Below are 19,530 nucleotides of genomic sequence, written 5' to 3'. Positions count from 1 at the left end.
AAAAGATGGAAAAGGGAATTCATCTTTTCAGACGCACTCTATTTTTTCGGGCACTCTCATGTTTTGATGGTTTATCAGTGAGGCAGCCAGCTGGTGCCATCATGATTACAGGTTTCTTCTGCCTTGCTGTGCACAAGGAAACCACATAGGTCATGATCAGTTCATTTCTCAGGTGCTATCATCTGACAAATCCTTGGCCATCACCAATCCCTTGCTCAGGATACAGAGCATTTTGTTACTGAGTGCCTGCTGTGTGAATAACCCTTTCAGTGCAGCACAAGTAGGTTTGAACTCCTTGTAGTGAGATCACTCACTGCAGTACTGCTCTGCAGGGAAATGGGGACTGTATTACTGTTTTTCTCAAGGCCTGCATTTGCATGCTGACAGAGGAGGCCCAGAGGAACACTTCCTCACCAGACAGCAGCCAGACTTTGGCTGTATGACCTTATGGCTCGCAGACAGCAGTTTTACTAGCACATCCAAAACAAACCTATCCTTTGTCCTGATGCAGAAACTGCACGGAGGCTGTTTCATTTAGAAGCCATTCCTTGGACAGCTTATTCCTCCAGTGGCCTGGGAATGTTGTCAGCCTCTCCTGTGAACTATTTACCACATCTGCCTTTTGTAACACCAAGTTATTTTGCTGTCTTGTTCCCTCTCCAGCCCCCATAGCACAAAAATAATAGTGCACACCCAATTTAAGCCACACGCAACACTCCCAAGATCTTCTGCTGGCCTTCAAGGATGTCCATTGGTTTTCCTACTGCAAGTGAAGGTTTCTCATTCCCACTGTAATAGCCCAGAGCTTGTTCTCTAAATCTGATTTTGAATTAGGCAAGGGTCCATGTTCCATGTCAATGCCAAGATGTGGGTGGGAGTGGAGGGGAGGATTTTTTCCGAGGGATTTGAAATCTCTTCTTATGCTGTTTCTGAAAGATTTCATCTCTCCAGGAAGCAGAAGTCTCTCGAGATGAGCTGTTTGTGCAAGACTCTGCCGTGTGGGCTTGAGCTGGAGCCTTCAGATGCAGCCAAACCAAAAGACTGCTTTTTTTCTGGGTTGGGACCAGTCAGGATCCAAACTTCAGGGGAAGAAATTGAATCTGAGCTCTCTTATCTTCAAGTGTTTCAGATGAAAGGATTGTCTGAGCCAGAGAAGGCATGTGAAATGCAGTCACCCTGACTTAGTTGTGGCTCCAGGCAGGCAGATGTGATGGGACAGTAAGGGAAGCTGCTCATGGCTCGGGTGGGCGCATGATGAAGTGACTTGACAAGGGACACACAAATAGCCCATAGCAGAGACAAGGAAAAATTTATCTAAATATTGTTTTGTTATCCCTCTTTGATCCAGAGAGACTACTTTGGCTGGGCCAAATCCACAGCTGGCATAAGACCCTCCATATTATCCAAATGTCTAGGAAAGACACAAACATAAAGATTGAGTTAGGAGTGAGTGATCCCCATTTCTAACTGGAATTTATGACAGGAGCCAAAGCTGGAGTTCACATGAAACACATCCCATTTCAAATCGCCAAAGCGATTTTCTTCCATACCAAATATCAAGGCTGAAAGCGTGGGAATGCCTTCTCTTGAAATATATCTTATTTCCACGGTCTGGCTAAAGAGGTCCCTCACTCCCAAACCATTACAGCTTTTGTTTCTTTCCTAAATCTCATACCACCGACGTTTGCCGTGAAATCACTGGGTCAGCGTCCCCCTCCTGGCTTTACCCCCCCATTCTCTGTGAGCTTGCTGAGTTACACTCCGGGTTACACACAGGAGATGAGCTGAGAATCCCCAGAAGCGAGAAATAAAATGCTGCCAAGTGAAACCCACACTTGCTGCAGAGTCGTGTTTTAACCTCGCCCCATCCCTCCTCTTCTAGAAAGCCAGCCTGGGTGGGAAAGTCGAGGAGAAATAAGATGTTATATTCATCCCAGGGAGCGGAGAGACGGGGGATTTGTAACTGGAGACCAGGATGGAGGCGGGGGAGAAAGAAACACTCAGAAATATTGATGACCCCGTACGCGGGCAGGTCGGCTGTCCCCGGCGCCCCTTTCACAGCCCGTTTGGCATCTCTCGGCGCCACGCATCCCTCTGCGTGCCTGCCCCTGCCTGCAGGCGCGGGCGGTGGGACCGGGGGGGTGGCTCAAAAAGCCTCGCTGAGAAAGGTATTTCTTGTGGGGAGAAAGACGCGGGGGGAGAAAGAGGGCAGGCCCCTCACTCCCCACTGAGTCCATTTCTCCTGCTTTGCCGGAGCTGTCAGCCTTGAATCCCGGTGGCGTCCCGTAACTAATTGACAGCAATGGGGGCCTTTGGGAGCCGAAGAATACGCATCCTTGCTGGGCGAGCGCTGGAGCAGGGGCTGCGCGGGCAGCTGTGGGGGATATAAAGGGCGGCTTTGAAAGCCTTTGTGCCTGCCCGCAGTGCTGCGTGCGTGTGTGTGGCGGGTTTGCGGCGAGGTGAGCGAGCCGGGCGGGGGCAGCGCCGGGAGAAGGGAGAGCGGCTCTCCCAGGGAAACGGGCGGGCGAGGAAAAAGCCCCGGACGGGGCCAGCAGCGAGGTGCCCGCGCTCTCCGAGCGGGCTGCGGGCTCCGTGTGAAGCCATCGGGAAACTGCATCTCTGATCTCATCGTGCCCGGGCCCAGATGTACAGCATGACCCGCCGGCACGGCCGCCAAGCTGCAGATCGAGAAACAAAACCCTGCTGTGGTGTTTCGGGGCTTGGGGAGCGGGCAGAGAAATCTCCCCTCCCAGGTGTAACCCGGCAACTTTGTCCCTTTGGTCATTCTACGCTTTCCTGAGGACGCTTTGATAGCCACCAGAGGAAGGGCCAGATTTTTAAATTTGTTTGGTCCCGAAGCTAGTTGCACAAACATGTCCCCGTGCCGCAGACAAAATATCGTCCGGGAGACATTTTTATGTTTCTGGCTTGACTCATGCAAAAATGCCCCATTGTCTGTGACATTTTAAGAAACAATCTCTGATAAAAGTATTTGCACATTTACAGCTGGAGAGAAATAAATTAACCGCTTGCATTTCTCTGGGATCTGTCACTTTTGAATTTATTAACAGAAGCAACCAAACAGGGACAAGTGTAGAAGGAACAGCTCCCAAGGCATCTGGGCTAGGGTGCAACTACAAGCAAGCCCAGCACAAATGTGGGGACAACAAGGGACACTTACATTGTAGACCTAATCTGTACCCAGTTTTTGAGAGAGAAAGTGAAGTGTTTGAAAGATGAGGCATCAGTTCACAGGTTTGAAGGCCAAAAGATATTATTAGACCAGCTAGTCTGATTTTCTGTGTTATAAAGACCCCAGGATGATACCCAATTAAGTTTATATTGAGCTAATTTACTTGTATCTGACCAGTAGTAGCCACTTTTTGTTTTTCTTTGTCAGAGTCCCTTTGTCTCTTTATTTCAGCTAGGCCCTATGCAAAAAATGCTTGGACTCAGCCAGTTAAGAGCTCCTGGGCATTTGGCAAAATGCATTTTCATTCTGCATTTGCCTCACTTAAGTAGATGCTCTATTTTTACTAGATCCTACCTGTCTCAATACAGCATGGGAAAGCCAGATCCTCACATGTGTGCTGGCTGAGCAAGGCTAATTGCCCAGCTCTAGGCTAAAAGAGAGAGGTGCCCAGCTATCTCCCAGATCAAGTCCAGAGGTCCCTGAAGTGCCCCAGTTCCCAAAACTGTTGATGCTGTGGGTGAAGCAATGAGTCCTCACTCTTTTGGTTGCCTGTGAGTTACACACTACAGGAAATGGGATCTGCATTTCCTGGGAATGATAAAAACCTTTTTGCTTAGCAATAGGTTCGTGTGCTAAAGTTTCTCTATGAAGCCAGAGTGGGCATTTCAATGCAGGGAGAAGAGCAGGCCCTGGGCAGGTGGTTGGGCTTGCTCAGAGCATCCAGCCTCTCTGGTACCCACCCAGCAGCTGGCTAGTGTCTCTGCTCATTTGAATTAATGGTATTAAAAGGTGGCTGATCAATTTGTGCTGTTGAAAGAGGAGAGATCCTTGGCTACCTGGAAAAGCAGTTCTTTGTGTTGTTGAGGTTTTTTTAAAGAGGTAAAGAAAAGCATGATTATTAGAAAAGCATATTTATCAATATTTTTGAAGCCTTTTTTTCTGGTTTGTTTTTAGTCACATGGGTGATGGTGTTTGTTTCTCCATTTCCCAAACTGCCCTGGGGCCAATACAGCCCTGTCCAAGCTCTGAAAGATGATGTTTGGCCCATCTAGTAACTGCTGTCTGGAGCCCAAGCTCCCAGTGAACTCAGCAAAAAGATTGACTCAGCTTAAAAGGGAACATGACCTTAGTCTGTACCCTGAACAATAGCTCAGGAATGGCTGCAGGCTGCAGTGACCTGTTGCTGCTTGTGATAGTTGTGCTGTGGGCAGCTCCGAGCACCTCTAGGCTCCATGTTTGTAGAGCACCCGGAGTGGAATCAGTATCAGTTTTCCGATGGATGCTTCCACACGTTGTGGCAGCAGATAAGTGGTATAGCAGAGCCTGTCAGTGCAGTGTGAGCAAGGATGGCACTGCTCTTCCCCTGGGAGCTCTGGAATTTCAGGCAGCTGTTTGGTCTGCGGAGGGGTGGCTGGTCTGTGTGGGAAGAAAGACTGTGACTGCTGGCAGAGGCATCAGTTCAAGCCTAGTGATTGCTCTCTCTTAGCTGACAGTAAAAATAATTCAGTTTCAGATAATACAGCGTTGTTCTTTCCATGTGGAAAAATCAGAAAGGCATGCAAACCTCTCCCTCTTTTTTTCCCTTCTAATTGCCTTGATTTCTGCTTCCACATTCCCAGCTGCTGCTCCTCTTCAGGTTGCCCTTTTTGACTCCCCGATTAACTTCTTTGTCCACCCGTTTACCACTCGGGCCATGGCGACCTTTGGATGTAAATCTGCGCTGGCGTCCCTCCCATTTGCGTGCTTTTGTCGGGCCGACGTCTGCGGGACTCCTTGTGGTGGAGATGGGAGGGAGCCGATGTGGGATTTGGGCAGTGCCCTCCCCTGCCAGGGCTGTTGCCCACCTCCACTCTGCGCTGCTGGCTTCTGTCCCAGAGCTCAGGGCCTTAGCCTGGCATGTAGAGATCACAGATTTGGGTCTGCAGCTCCCAGATGAGACATGACTGCAGCCTTCGGCCTCTGCTGGCTGCTGGCTCAGGAGCTCCTGGGTTGCTCATGGCACAGCTGGTTCTCATGTCCTCCAGACACACACAATCTTTATTTCAGGTTAATTTGGACAGGCATTCTTGTGAGAAAGCCCAGCCCACACACAGTGGCCCTTGTCGTGCCCTGGAGCTGCTGCTTTTTGAAATGGGAGGCTTGTTTGGAGGATATCCCCAAAGCCATGACAATGCATTTGCTCCTTGTGTTGCCTCAAGGGGCAAGACATCCTCCATGCACAGCATATGTCTGACAAGTTTGCAGCTATGAGGGGGCCACAGAGCCTGGCTGTGCACCTCATATCAGAGCTGACAGGTGGGGTGGACACAGCACCATTTTCCAGGAGCAGGGCCTTGTAGATTTTTGAAGCAGAGACAGATTTTTCCCAAATGATGTCCCAGGCTGCAGCGTAAAGGCCTTATTTGCTGTGAAGTGGGTTTTATTCTGCACAGAGTTTGACCACTGGGATGTGGAGTGCTGCCTCCTGGGTCCATTGTGACTTTTGGCAGTATCTCCTGAATCCTGCTCTGAAGCTTTCTGCTCTGAAGCTTTTCCGAAGTCCTGCCCAGAGCTTCCACCAGAGATATGAGATTCCAGTTAAGGTTCAGCTTTCCAGCCCTGCACAGGGCTTTTGGCTTTAATTACACAGAGCCCCCTTCCCCCAGCCTTCCCTTTGCTTCCAGCACAATGAGGTCAGACACCTGCAAACACTGAACTTCGAGGGAAATGGCCCTGGAGCAGGACAAAGGCGTTAGGCAGTGGGGGACGGGGACGTGAGGGGCAGGCCAGCAGCTGCAGCGGAGGAGGCACAGCTGGATCTCTGCACAGCTCTGCCTTCCTGCTGCCCCTGCCCCATCTCCTTGGGGAAGAAGAGAGGTTTCTCCTTGAACTCCGTGGTAGCACCATAGCTGCCATGTGAGAGTCCTTGGACAAGCTTCTTGCTGAAGGCCTCTTTGAGCAGTTAAGGCAAGTGGTCTCGTTTAATATTTTTTCACTGAGCCCTTTTCTTCTTCTCAGTTTTACCCAAATGGAGAGAGAGAACTTTGTGGGGGTTGAAATAAATGAGCTCTCCCCATCCTAGTATAGATCCTAGGAATGGGCAAGTTCTGAATCCCCACCTTGCCTCGCTTAGATCACGGTCTTCCTTCACTGGAGGTGGAATGCAGATGGCATTGCTGAGCTGTGTCCAGATGCTTGAAAGATTTGGTTTAAATAATTTCCTAAGGGAAAAGGAACAATAAGCATTGCAACTGTGCAAAGTGATATGAAGTTGTACTTACATGCTCAAGAAGTCTGTGAGCTTTACAGAGCACTCTGGGCAAATGAGCTGTAGTGAAATCATACATGGGTTCAGCTGTACTAGGGGGTTTTTTTGTATCTTCCCGCTCAAGAGAAAGGAAATAAGAGGGCATATCCATTCCTTAAAAATGGGGGGGGGGGGGGAAGAAAAGGATTTAGAAAGAAGCAAAGAAAAAATAGAACAGGATTAAGAGGTGACCTATGTTCCCATCACCAGTCTGCTTCTCTGTGTTCCCATATGTAAAATGGGAAGAAAAACAATGAGTAGATAATGAAAATGGGATGACAGATAGGGTGGAGTAGGTGGATAATGGGGGGAAAAAAGATTAAAAGGGTCATCAGCTCTCATGCTTATGGATTCAGGTCAATATACTAAGTGCAAGGAGAAAATCTGTAGAGTTGCATCATTCAGCTGCTTCCAACAAGATTTCTCATGCTTCCTGTTGACATCGGGCAAGTGGATCTTGCCCAATAGTACCTGCTTTCATACAGCACTTCTCCCTAGGTCATGGAGGGCATTGTATGAGCATTGCATGAGTATAAGAAAGCATCTCTAATAAGAGGTGTCTGCTTGGAAAGGCCAAGTGAATTCCCCACCCCACAGAGGCCTACAATGCAGCAGTTACAAGGCAGCAAGTTAAGCCAGACCTTGGGACAGTGTTGGGTTGAGGATTTCCAGTTTAGTCTCCTTCTCCTTTGGGAAGGGTCTGTTCTGCCCTGTAAGAGTGTCAGGCTCAAAGCCTCCTCGCCTCCCTGGCACACTGTGGGAATGCTGCTGAGGGGATTCCGTGCCTCCCACCATCTCTCCTGAGGTACAACCCACTGTGTGGCTGCCTGGGCTGAGAGGTGGTGGTGAGGGGCAGGGATGAAGGGGAGGGGGCGGGGGGAGAAGCTGGTGAAGAGGGTAAAGGAAGCAACTTTTTAAATAAAAAAAAATAAGTGATGAATAGATCGGCTAATCCCGGGAAACCTTGAGAATATAGAGCAGCGTCTGTGGAGCCTCCCTTTTTTCTTTTCTTTTTTTTAAATTTTCCTTTCTTTAATTTCGCTGCAGCACGTATAATCAATTATGGCTTGAATTGGGGATAAGGGGAGGGAAAGTACTTCAATTCATAAATCAATTTTATACGGTCATCAGTCAGGTTGTGAATGCAAATACCTCTGTCGGTTTAGGTTATTCAGAATTAATTGACTCCCACCGGGCTGGGCTGCAGATGGAGAGAAGCTTTCTCACAAAGTCTGCTCAGGCTCAGCATGGGGGCAGGCAGGCGGGCTGGCTTCCTCCTCCTCCTCTTCCTCCTCTTTCCTCTCCTGGAGCATTATACTATTGGCGTTGAGGAGAGTTTTGTGTGTGCGTGTGTGTGTGTCCCCTCTGTGAGAGGGAGAGATGCTTGAAGAAAGAAAGGGATATGCAAAGATTAAAGTCACAAGCCCCCTCTTCAGCCCTGGCCTGTGCAGACACTTTTATGTGATTAGGAATGCTTTGCTTTCAAGGGTTTGCTTTTAAGCCTTGAGCTTCTCTTGAACTTCTCCAATAAGAAAACAAACAGCAGTGTCAAAGCCTCCCCTGTGCCTGGAATTTGAGCTCGAGTTGTGTCATTAAAAAGCCACTTTGCTACTGGGACTTTGGCATCTGAGTCACTGTTTCAAAGCCAGTCTGGGGCAGGAGAGATCGAAAGTCATTAAACATCTAGTGGTTGTTTTGGTGGCCTATTGAAAAATCAGGTTTGGAGGGTTTCAGGGCCACCGGGAGGACACAGAACAAATGCTGCCACCTGAATCCTCCCTCCTCCTCCTGCACCTTCTCTCCAAGGGCTGCATGGCTGAAATATCTGGCAAGTGGGGGCTGATGGAGAAACCCCAAAGGATGGATTTTCTGGAGGGTGAAGAAGGCTGTGACCTGCAGCCCCTCTTTTCCTCCCCCATTAGCACTAACCAGGTCAACACACATTCTGAGCTAAATGGTGGGGCAGAGCTGGCAGTGCACTGCAAAGGGGGCTCTCAATTTCCTCACACACACCCCTACACCCCAGTCCTCTCATGGGACTGCACTCAGCCTGGAGGCTGTCACGCCATGTGGTACCCCAGGGCTATCACTCCACTCCTCTCCTGGCCCATGACCCCTTCCCTCCTCCCCGGCCAGCTCCCTTTGTCTCACTGGGTAGCTGATGCCATGAGCTCCCCCACACAAGGGACAGTTGTCCTGGTTTTTGCATGGTCTCACCAGCCAGTCCAGGCCTCAGACTAGCTGGCATGTCTGCCACATCAGCTGCTGGATATTTGTACCTGGTGCTGCCCCTTCCCAGACATCACACTGATGGAATGGGTGGGGAACACCACTTCATGACACCCCCTGGGAGAGATAGTTGGTATTAACAGCCAGGTACATGCCTTTCCCTCTTTGTTTTGGCTTGTCACACCTGGGCTTTTTCAGACCAGGACATATCAGCATCAAACTGCAGGAGTTCATCTAGAGAAGGAGGCCATCAGACATGCATCAGGAGATACCTAACTATGAGATCAATTGCCAAAACCAGTCAGAGTATGTAACCCTGTTGTCTGCCTGGGAAACTGAGGCACAGGTAAAGATGTGGCTCAATCCAAAGCATCCTACTTTAAAGAGTGGCATAGCTGGGAATAAAGCCTAGGTCCTATTGTCTGCACTCTTATAATGGTGCACACCACGACTCAGAGAGCAGACTACCAGAGCTGAGGACGTGGGGCACATCCATGCCCTCTGCTGCACAATTGGCTAAGCACATCAGGTTTCAGCGGGGCTGGAGGCACTGGCACATGAGTCAAGTGCTGGAGATGACCCAGTGGAGCTGATCCCCACAATGCCATGGAAACAATAGGTCAGAAACACCAAAAGCTCAGAAGAGGTTGTGGAGGTAGCGATAACTGGAGAGGAGGCTTGGCTATGCTTAAAGCACCCGGGAGGAGGAGGAGGAGGAGGCTGCAAAGGAAAATGAAAGGAGCTGTCTGTAGCTGTCTGCAGTTAAGTGGGGAGGTGGGAAACGGCTTTGCAGTTCTTCAGCAGGAAGCGTGGGGAGCAGGTCTTGGCAAAGGGGAGCAAAAGGGAGAAGCAGAACAAAAGAGCCATGCAACTTCCACTCAATGCTTTCCTCCATTTTGGTCAAATCTGCTATTTGAACATCAACCAAAGAGCCAGGTGCTTTGGATGGTGTTCTAAAAGGCTCTGCCAACTTTACAGCCCCCATCAGCTGCAAAATTCTCCACTAGTTTTCACAGGTGCAATTTTGTCAAAGCCCCTTCCCACGGCCCACTCTGCCCCCTGTGCCTCTGCTGCAGTCACGGGCACTCCTACTCACACCATGCTGCCACCCCATCTCCCCTCAGTGCTTCGCCTTCACGACACACACTGTGGACAGTCATTGATGAGAATAAGAATGCCCTGAATTCCTCATCCTGTATTTTTTTAAATGAACTTGGCCCATAGTCTAGAGAAGGTAAACATGGGATTGTTAGCTCCAGCACCAACCTGGAAGCCTTAGGGAATTTACCACCCCTACCACATGCTGAAAAACAACCCATTAGGAAGGATGGGCCTTGTGTTTGCAAGTCTGTCAAATCTTTCACACTGAAAATGAGAATTATTCAGATGAATCAGGCTCTCTTTTGCTGAGGCTGTTGCACTTTGTAGGTTCTCCATGGCCAGCATGTTGTTTCTGCTTCATTTTCTCCATATGGCAGTGTCGGGGGATGTCCTGCTCTGGGTCTGGCAGTGACTGGGGGCACAGGACAGGAGCATATTTTATGTTTTGTGCGTGGTGTGGGAGTACTAAAAAACTTTTGCTATATGGCTCTTCATATGTGAACTCCGTGCTCCCTCTTCCTGTGACAAGCACCAGGAAATCCATGCATTATATAAAAAAGTGTCATGATGGCCTTCTGCACATCCAAGTCCCATCCACCCACCAGCCTGAGAGTAATCAGGTCTGACTCTTGCTAAACACAGGTCCCTGGGGCCAAAAGCTGGATTCTGCGCTGCCTCTGCTGAGCTTTGTCTAAATTCCCTGCTGAATATCCCTGAGAAGATCTGCTTGGTGTTCATCAGGTTGGAAAGCAGTTAAAAAAAAAAAAAAAACAAACACGCTTTGGGATCTTCCAGCAAATCCTTAATATGTGAGAATTAACCTATTTTTAATGCACTGCCTGCTTTCCCCACACTCCCTCGCTGGCCCGAGGCTGGTTCATCTTTCAGAGCTGAACAATGCTTCGTGTGTTTCTGTTTGTTCAACATTTAGAGGGGAGGCTTTCCTCTCTTCAGTGCTTTCTTAGCATTTTTAAATCATGTTTATAAAGTCAAATACCTAAGTGACCAAAAGAGCGGCAAGAACTGCTTCTCTGCTCTGCAGGGTACTGAAATCTCCCCTTGAAGTCAATGGGGAGGGCCATGCTCTGCTGAAATCTTGATCAGAGCCGGAGCTTTAGCAAAGGGGAGGAGTGAGACCCTTGCTTTACTACACAGCTCCTTTCACAGAGGCCCGAGGAAGGAGGGGAGAGCTGGCGGGGGGGGTGAATCTTTACACCCATGGTGGGACTTCTGAAGAATTTACAGTCATCTTTCCTAGAGACACTAAAGATTTTATAGCCTTGGTACCAGTGGTTACAATGCCCTATGGAGCACAGAGCTGAGTGTATGCCAGGGACCCCTTCATCTCACCAGAGGCTGGAAGGTGGCCAGGGGCTTCACACGGGGAAGTTTATTTCAGAGAGAGAAGGGAGTGAGGAAGCGGGAGGGAGAGAAGAGGGGAGAGAGGCCGAGCAGAGGGGGAGAGGGAAGGGAAAACAAAAGCATGTGAGACAGGAGAGTGGGGGAAAGAGGCAGGATGGAGAGCAAGGGTGGGAGAGCAGAGGAAGGCAGAGAAATGAGAGGATGCCAGCGTGGGAGGAATGAGACGAGAGACCTAGAAAGGAGGAACAGAAGGGAGAAATGAAAGGGAAGGAGAAAAACATTTTAGAAGTGGCAGAGGGAGGAAACATGAGACGAAGGAATGACAGAAAAGGAGTCAGAAAGAGGGAAAGGAAGAAATAGCAAATATGAGTAAAGTTAGAAAGCAAAACTCTCTTCTGAGAGCAGGTACATGGGGGAGGCTCGGAAGCACCTACAGCCCAGTCCCCCAGACAAACCCAGTACAGAAAATGAGGCTTTCAGTGACTGTCCCCATTGTCCTGCCAAGTCTTAAAACTGAGAGAGGAGCCGGGGAGCACTTCTGCAGACCCAATTCTGCACAGGCCTACAGACCCAGGGTCCTCTTGGGCACATATTCACAAAAATGAATATGCATCTATATATGCATGTTTGTGTGTGTGTGCATGTGTATGTAGCCTTATACATATGTGCAAGCATGTCATATACTCAATGCTATGACATCCATGCTTTCCTTCTCTCCACAATTCTGTGCACCTGCTATGCACATGCAGACTCTCCCTGTGCCTTCACCTGCCTCCACAGCCATCCACACACCCAGCCTGAGCTCCCCTCACTCCTCGGCTGGCTGCAAAACAAGGCTTACACTTTGTGAAAAAGGCTGAGGTTTGGCTGTTTGGGTTCATTCCATGCTGGGGAGAAAATGAGCCTTTAAGATGTTGGTTGTGCTTTTTTTTTCTTTTTTTTTTCTTTTTTTTTCTTTTTTTCATGAGGGGAAAAAAAATCAAACAGAAAAATGAAGCCAGCAAGTGCTCCACCCCAGAACAAGAAACATAGACATACATTTAAGAAATGGTTTATCTGACCTGGTGATCTGTGAATGTAGAGTTAATGACGATTGTGGTGGTCAATTATAGCCTAGTCTTTTATAGCCCTTTGAGGCTATGCTTGAGGCCCCATCCCAGGATTTTCAGTGCTGTCAGAACATTAGAGAGCTAGTTCCATGTTCTTTGTCGTAAGTCCATCAAAATCAATAAGCTGGCATGTCTCTGGGTGCAGTGGGGTGATCTCTGAGCTCTGCATCTGCTTGGTTTGCAGAGGGGGGAGTGTTTGCCCTGGGCTCCCACACAGTGGTGTGCCTCCTGTGAGGCTCTGGGGCCAGAGCGGATATCGAGCTCCTGCCAACAATCCGCTGCCCATCGTTGTGTTCCTAAAGCACAGGGCGCCAGCTCAGCCTCACGGAGGGTCAGTGGCAGTCCCTTAAAGTGAACATTGCCCTCATCATGCTTCTCTCTCATTATAATGGACAGAAAGGGGCTCGTAGCAAAGATTTTCTATACTTTTCAAGGTGTTGCCAGAGCCCAGAAAGGGTAGGGAACCAAAGAGCGAGAGACCCAGCAACTACACATTGGGATGAAGAGGCAGCAGTGGTTTAATATTCTATCAAAATCACTCCCCACAAGCTGTGCAAACTTTCTCCTGTTAGAAAACCACTGCACAAAGGCCCTGGGTGATACATTGTTAATGGGTCTCTCTCCTAGGGACAGTAACCACAGCTCCACGCTGGCAAACCTCCAGACTGCAACCCACCAGAGGAGGTGGATCTGTGCATGCCACCACTGCAGGAGCATGTCCTGATAGCTGAGCACATGGCAGGGCTGTGAGGATGCCAGGGGAACATGCTCTCCATGTCAGTGTTAATGTCACACCTCCTGGGGACAGCTGCATGTTTTTGGACACTTACGGGCATGCTGTCCCCTGCCATAATTTGGCACCAGTTGAGTGTATTTGACTTAAGATAGATGAAATGTAAAGAGGCAGACCTCCAGTCAGACAGCTCTTGGGGAACAGCTTGAGGAAGGGATGTATTTATTTCAAGACCTTCCAGATGCACATTTCCTTCACTTGCAATTCAGTCTTTCACTTGTATGGTGGTGCTCATCTAATGCCAATGGTTTTTACAGCCTCCCTGTGAAACACCACTACTTCAGAAATGCTCCTGTCCCCTCTCTCCCCACATTTTCTTTGAATTATTTTGCTTTCCTATAGAATAACCAAGAAATGCATAGGGTATAGTGCCTCTGGCAAGGCAGAGAAAGCATGAATCAATAGAATAACAGGAGTGCAAGCTGAACACTGTACCCAGCAATGGAAGTAAAATTTACTTCATTTTTTCTGTTCTGATTTGGTCCTCAGAAGCAGCTGTAAAGTCAAGGCCAGCTGCTTTGGAGATGTGTGGTCATTTCTGCCAGGAGAGAGTACCAGCGAGCCTGCGTGTCAGGGCAGGAATGGAAAGGAACTGGCCCTTGTGCCAAGACTCTCTTGGTAATCCAAGGAATTCATGCACACAAAAAAAAAGCTAAATTAGTTCAAAGTATAGTCCAGAGGGGCCCTGGCATCCTCAAGCTATAAAGAGAGAAGAGAAATGGGTGTGATAAAAAGCCACATTTCTGGTAGGCTTGGAGGAATGCAATGTGCTCAGTACACGAAGGGAATCTGCTTGGCTGTGCACAGGTCTTTACTCTGGGGCCATGCACGGCTGGCTGATTAAATCTTTTACTCCTGCTGGTGAATAATTATCTGCCTGACCTGTTCCACTGCAGGCAGCAAGAATACCCCATTAGTGACTTCTTCCCAAAAAGAACTCACTAGAGAGGTGATCACTCCTCATCTGGCTCTACCTGGCCTTTGGCAATGGTGCTTAGCCGGAGGTTTCAGTGCCAGGTGCTGGGTGCTGACAAGAACGTCCCCAGGTTCAGGGACCCCTGCGGGAGACCTGGCTCTTGCAGGTGGGGAAAGCACTGGCTCCCAAAGGAAAGAGCCTGGCACCTTGGGAGGTGTGGCCCTGGGCCTTCATTCTGATGTTATTCTGTTCCTTGATTTTGGAAGGAGCAGTGGAAACAATTAGGTCTCTTAATTTCTCTGAAGCAAGATCCAAATACAGAAAAGAATACATCTCCCAGGCAGGGAGAAGTGGGGAATTAACTGCCTTTTTTTGGATGAGATCAGAGAAAGCTGATTTATGAAGCAAAGAGAAAGCAAAGTGCTTTTATGGGTAAAATGTTCCCTGCTTATTTCCTTTCTGTCAGACTACGTTCCTCCCACGCTTCTGGCTGCAAGCTTGCTCCTTGGAAGCCTGTTTAAGCATTTCAGCATGTGATGATTTAACTGGGCACGGATTCTGACAGATCTCTGCAAATAACATCACAGAGTTGCTGGAGGTGACAGCCTAACACCGACTCGGGGCACGTTCAGGAGGACAAGGCTGGCAAAGAGAAACCCAGCCATCCCTGTGTGTCCCCAGCCTCTGCCAGGGGCCCTCTGAGCATCAGGCCCTGGGAGACACCCTTGGCCATGCGCTGAGGTGGGGTGTGCCTGGCAGCCTGCTCTATCTGCTGTGTCCTTGGACAGATGGGGAGATGCAGCACCGGGGGCTCCAGAGCTGAAGCCTCACGGAGAGCGGGGGCGTTTGGTTACAGCTCAGGCAGAGCGAGGGAAAGCAGAACAGGACAGAAATCCAAGAAGTTGGGTGTGGAATGAGAAAGTTTCTGCAATTGAATTTCCACACACGAGGCTTTCAGCTCCTGCCAATGTACATATAGGAAGGGATGAACTCAAGGGAACTCAGGAGGCTTACTCCTACTAAGGGAGAATGTAGCAAGCAACTAGCACTGAATTATAGGGTACCAGAACTACACGTGGGACATCTCAAGTGTTGATGGCCAGGCTGTGCTCTCTGCCCCGGTGGCATGGTGCCTAGTGACAAAGACACCCACCTGTGACAGATCTGGCTGCAAAGCACCATCTGCTACGCCCACACGTGCAAGTAAAGCCCAGTTTTCACTAATAAAGGTGGGGCATCAATACTGTCTGCACTGCCCAGAGGAACAGCAAGCGGAACCACTTTGGTAGAGCATGAATGTGGAGCAATTCAATGCACAGATGTAGCAGGTTTTGCACACCCAGCAGACCATTCTGGGAATTACTGGAAGGTTTTGGTACCACTGTCTGTCATTTCTGCTCAGGCACCACCCTGTTGATGAGATATCAACCAGAAGGGATTCCAGAGCACCCCCAAGGACACCAAAAGGTCCAGGAATGGGAACAGTCAAACACTTGACATACCTTCACAGGAGAAAATTAGCAAAGGAAGTGAAATGAAATCAACCCCCTATTAAATCAGGCAAAACAGGAAAATATAGTTTAATAACCAAAAATGATACAGAGAAGCCCCCACATTCAGACCCCAAACTGCGGTAGGTTTACAGGGAGGAGGGGAGGGCAGGGGTGGGAGCTGGGGGTAGGGAAGAGAAAGCTGTACAAATTGACCTCTTTCCCCCCTGCCCCCTCCTTTTTCTTTAAATCCCCACCTAGTCAGGAGTGCTCATTAAGGATGGCTCTCGTTTCCCTAATTAGGCTGCCCCCTTCCCTTCACAGGGCTCCAGACCTCTGCCATTCAGCAATAACAAAAATAACAAGAAACTCATTATTTTACAACCTGGGCCAGGGAGGAGGGGAAGAGGGAGAAGATGGCTTTGTGATGTGCTGCTTGGAGAAAAACAAGCTCAGGAAAACCTGGGTCGAAGGAGGAGTCCCTCCTGTTAGGGACACCTTGTCTCCTCTTAAACACTCTCTTGCCCTAGTACGTGCCTGCACTAGAAGTAATCTATAAGGAATGAGGATTTCTTTGGGATGGTTTTTCTCCTCTTCTGCAGGCTCATTCGTGAAAGTTGTTTTTCTTCCTAGCAATCATACGTACATGTACTTGATTTTATATGAAAAGTAACCTCTGGGGACTGTGACAAGGCAGGAGCCACCCCAGCCTGAGCTGGGGAGGAGGAGGTGGCAGCAGTGGCAGTGGGACACTACGTGTGTTCTGTGGTCTATATTTGGCATTGTCAGCGTGAGGGAGGCTGTGAGGGTTTGCCTTGGGGGGGGCAGCAGCAGCCTGGTCTCAGCCCGGCTTTCCCAATTCCCTTTCCCTCTCGGATGCCCAGGCTGTGCACGAGCACACAGAGCCAGCCCAGCTGTGCCCGTGTGTGCGAGGTGCCCCTGCAGCCATGCCAGCCTCCCTGCTGCCATGGCCCTTTTGTGACTTGGTCCACTCCATTCTGCATCCTGCTGCTGATCCCCTCCAGAACGGCGTCCCAGCAAACCTCCTCACCAGCAGATGTTTGATTTCCAAAGCTGCTGTGGAAAAAAATAAAAAAATATTAAAAATACAAAGAAACCTGTGCCTTTTTTATACCCGTGGAGCAGAGATGGAGGGTGAGTGAGAGGGCTCCCTGACAGACTCCTTAGGTCCCCATTACAATGGGACATGTCATCATGTCATCAAGAAATTACCTTTCCTGGGTGTTGTGTTGTGTAGCATCCCACCCCAGAAGCAAACAAGCCAAGTCAGCACGACCAAGCATGTGTCTAAGTGTTGCTCTGGGTGAGAGGAAAAAAAAATAAATGCTCACTACCTTACAAAATCAGACCCCCCCTGAGCATTTGGAATTAATTTTGTCAAACCAGCTTATCATCTCCATAAATTGTCACAAATACACTCTGTTTTGCAGAGCTAAACATTTCAACATTTTATGCACATTACCAGTTGCACCATCTTTGCTCAATTTATGCCTCATTTAAATAACTTATTACATCAGATACAGGGCTTTTTTTATAGCTCAGTTTTAAGTCTCTTTCTCATACTCTCTTTAAGACTTTTCTAAGTCTTTCAAGATGTTCTTTCAAGCCCTCAGACCAAATTAAAACATCATTCACTGCAGCTTCAACACTTAGCAGTTTCTCAGAGATCTAGCAAATACCCTTTGAAATACCTTGGAAGGAGAAGAAATGCCAAATAATGTCTGACTTAGCTTACACATTGACATTTGAAGCATGAATGTCCAAAGCTCTGCCTCAAAAGTAGGTGCAGCCATGTAAGCAAGTGATCCTGATTTTTTCTGAGGTGACAAATCCCCCATAATAATGTCTTGAGGGATTTACTATATCAATTAGTTGGATTTTGCCTCCAAGCCTTTCTTACAAATGATGGTTCATATTGTTTTCTAAATTCATGTTCATGTCTTAACTCAGTTACATCTGCTAACGGGTTTGGATTGTCCTGACTGTAAATAGACAAACAAGTATGTGTATCTGCTGGGACTGAGGGACTGAGATTTACTGTGCCAAACCCTTTTTAAATACTCTTCTCTTCCTCCCCCCCCCCCAAAAAAAAAAAAAAAAAAAAAAAGAAGAAAGAAAAAAAAAAGTCAAAACTCTCTAGATTTAGAGCAAGGAAAATTATTTCAGCTGAAACCGTTTTCTTGGAGTAGGATTTTTTGTGCCTAACACCAAAACTTTGGGTCACCTGAAATATTTAGCAAACTGACATCAATTTTGCTGAATTATTTTGACTTAAAGAAAAGGAGCCTTTTCTGCAGGGATAAGAAACACCCAACCTCTTGCTTAGTTCTTTCCTATTTTTATGGGAGTAAAGTGTCACAGCATATCTGTCAGACTTAGCAAACATTGTTGTTCAGCCTTTGGCTTTTCCCCACCAAGAAACACTTAGTGAGAGCGTGGGCTGGAGAGAAGGTGTGTTACAGCTTCACCAACAGCCTGGGCTGCTGAAGCCTCTTCCAGACTATGGAAACATTCAGGACTTTGCCTTTTCCTGCTGGTAAAATACAGCTTTGCTTTTCCAGTTACCCTCGCCCTCCTGCCAAGAGGGGAACTTGGATATTTTGTCTGTGCTGACCCTCCAGCTGGGGCCAGGACATGTCTTGGCCACAGCAAGAAGGAAGAGAGTGCCCCAGATCACATATCTGCTTTTACATCTCCTCTCACTTCTGTTCCAAGCAGAAACACATGGCAGGTATCTTTGCAAGGAGAGGATATCTGCATTACACCAGGTGCATCTGGATTGCACTTGGAGGGGAGCCCCAGACTTGCTTCCAAAGGCAGACTTGATGACTGTACTGAAGTAGCGGACGTGGGAGTGTGGGAAGGACACGGCATGCTGATCTGGGAGGCATCCGCGTGATTGCCCAGGGGCTGATGGAGAAAAGCACCTGTGTTGAAGCACAGCTAGTGAGACACATTTCCCAAGAGGCCAAAGTCATGCTTGTGCCAGTCACACACTTTTCATTTTCTCCTTAGTCCACTTGTTAATTATGTGCTGCAATCACATCTGGGCGGACCAGTTGCGATCTCAGCTGCTGGAGGGAGAGGCAATCCCATCAGATCCCACATGTCCTGGAGGTGGAGTTAGAGGTGAGGGAGATCTTACCTTCAGGCCCTGGGCTGCAGGGGCACCTATAGCACAATGCCAGCCACGCCGTCTTTCACACATGAGAGCGCAACAGGAAGCAAGGCATTCCCAGCTGGGAAAAGACAATTTGCCGTTATTCTGAGCTGTACTGGTTGGAACCCTCTTGTGAAAACAAACTGACAAGTCCCTGGTCACTATTGACGAGCACTGCTAGGACAACACAGGCAGCTTTATTTGGTGAGAGGGGAGATGGAGGAAAAAGCCCCAAGTTTTCCTTCCGCCCTGTTCTGCTCCATCCCTGCAGCCCTGGGGTGCATTGTCCTGCTCTGTCCCCGAGAAGAAAGTGTGTCCGGTAGCACCACGGTTATTTTTAGGTGGACTTGGCCAGCATCCATGGTGGTGGTGGCTTTGGTGAGCTGGGAGAAGCAGACTTTTCTCTCTCTGCCTTTCAATGTTTGGAAACAGTGAGGCTGCCAAGGCAGCCTGTCTCCTGCTCTGCACTTCCAGCCTCTGGAAAGTGAGAATGAGCCCTGAAAAGCCTGGCAGGCTGTCCGGGAGAGCTTGCCAGGCAGCCGGCAGCACCCTGCCAACACCAACAGCCCTTTGCTGCCATCAGCCAGGGAAAACTGGGGCAGGGGGATGGAGAAGGGGAAGTGGCAGCGGAGGGAGAGGCTGGAAAATTGCACAGGTCCCTCTTGGGAAGAGCCTTTTCATTTCCTCAGCCTGACTCTGCATTTGTTATGGATGGGAGCAGCATGGGAGGCTGGAGCAGGGGGAAGTGGGGAAGGAAGAGGCATCCCCGGCAGTAGCTCTGGGATTTCTGGTACATGTGTTTGGGACTGGGTCAGTCTTGCTCAGGGGAAGGAGGCTGCTAGCATTGGCCAGGCTTGGAGATCAGAGCAA

General features: G+C 48.9%; 1 protein-coding gene across 1 annotated transcript in view; it reads left to right on the top strand.

Annotated features, from left to right (window-relative positions):
- GTPBP8 (GTP binding protein 8 (putative)) overlaps window positions 1-17,290 on the top strand; it is a 73,382-nt gene extending 56,092 nt beyond the window's left edge. Inside the window, exon 7 of the mRNA XM_054270111.1 lies at window positions 17,281-17,290. The gene's annotated coding sequence lies outside the window, so the exon portion shown is untranslated. The remainder of the gene's footprint in view (window positions 1-17,280) is intronic.
- Window positions 17,291-19,530: the final 2,240 nt, after the last annotated feature.

This window comes from Melozone crissalis, unplaced genomic scaffold, assembly GCF_028551555.1.
Source record: "Melozone crissalis strain CALT ecotype California unplaced genomic scaffold, PUWL_Pcris_2 ptg000008l_1, whole genome shotgun sequence".
Classification (NCBI taxonomy): domain Eukaryota; kingdom Metazoa; phylum Chordata; class Aves; order Passeriformes; family Passerellidae; genus Melozone; species Melozone crissalis.
Note: the sequence above shows the minus strand (reverse complement) of the source record. Positions and strands in the feature narration are given on the sequence as shown.